Below are 1,152 nucleotides of genomic sequence, written 5' to 3' on the forward strand. Positions count from 1 at the left end.
GAGAGGGTTCAGGTAGCTTTCCCCAAATATCTGCAACAAGAGCAATTTCGCCTTGGAGGGACAGGTTATTTCTATACATAAGACCTTCATTGAAAGGTTTATAGATGTATATGAGAAGTGCCATGGTGGTTCATCCGTTATATTTTCGTCAGCGGCAAGGATCACCATCGAAAGCCGATTGCATACTCTCCGGAAAACAAATGATGCTGCAAACTAACCATGCCTTGCAGAGGCAATGTATGTGCTCTCAGGAAAGAAAGAGGCCAACTGACTCAGTCGCCGGTGAAACCAAAGGGAACTTACGTAGTTCATCAGTAGAAGCTCCCGCCGGCAGTCAAGTTAAGGGATCTCTGACTCACACTGTAGGCTTACTAGTGCTTTATATATATATATATATATATATATATATATATATATATATATATATATATATATTATTTAGTGACTGTGTGCACCCCAGTAGATATTGGAGAGAGTCCTCATCAAGCGCATATCTGATGAGCACTTGCCGTTAATGTATTATATAATGTGGTGTGGTGATTATATAATGTAAAATGTGGAAGACTTTGCATGTCATCCTTGCGCAGGGGTCATGCAAATCTTCTCTGTATCGTTCCAATTTTAGTATATGTATCGCTAAAGAGAGTACCGACTTCTAATAAAAAAATATATATTTCGTAAGAGATATTATCTTAACAATAACGACTGAAATTCGATATATTATTGTTATTACGCCATAAATCCGGTACAATTACGTACTCGAACAGGTACAGTAAACAGCAAACCTCACAGACATTCAAGGAACTAGCTACAACCCAACATTTCCTTCGTAATCTAGACCGTCGTCGGTCACCCGATAGTTATTCACGCCTCGAAAAACTCGTGTTCGATATATTAACGATTCTTTTTTACGCTGTAGAGTAATTTACATATATATTGCATAGTTGTAACGAATAATTGATCGTTTTAAACAGTTTTGTTTTAAATTTTAATGGCGAACGCGCCGAGACGACTCGCTTAGTTTACCTCGGCAAACATTAGATTATTATAATTAGAATGTTGCTGTTAAATTGGACCGAGTAATTAAAGTAATTAAGAGCGACCGCCTCGAATGGGTTTTAGAGGTGAAACCGTTGTTTTTGACATGTGTGC

General features: G+C 37.8%; 1 non-coding gene across 1 annotated transcript; it reads right to left on the reverse strand.

The window, feature by feature from the left end:
• Positions 1–541: 541 nt before the first annotated feature.
• LOC143189396 (U6 spliceosomal RNA) lies at positions 542–649 on the reverse strand. The gene has a single exon (XR_013003853.1). It is a non-coding gene; the product is annotated as a U6 spliceosomal RNA (small nuclear RNA).
• Positions 650–1,152: the final 503 nt, after the last annotated feature.

The sequence above is a fragment of the Rhynchophorus ferrugineus genome, unplaced genomic scaffold (genome assembly GCF_030347505.1).
Source record: "Rhynchophorus ferrugineus isolate W39M unplaced genomic scaffold, kcgeb_rfMv2 rfM1, whole genome shotgun sequence".
Classification (NCBI taxonomy): domain Eukaryota; kingdom Metazoa; phylum Arthropoda; class Insecta; order Coleoptera; family Curculionidae; genus Rhynchophorus; species Rhynchophorus ferrugineus.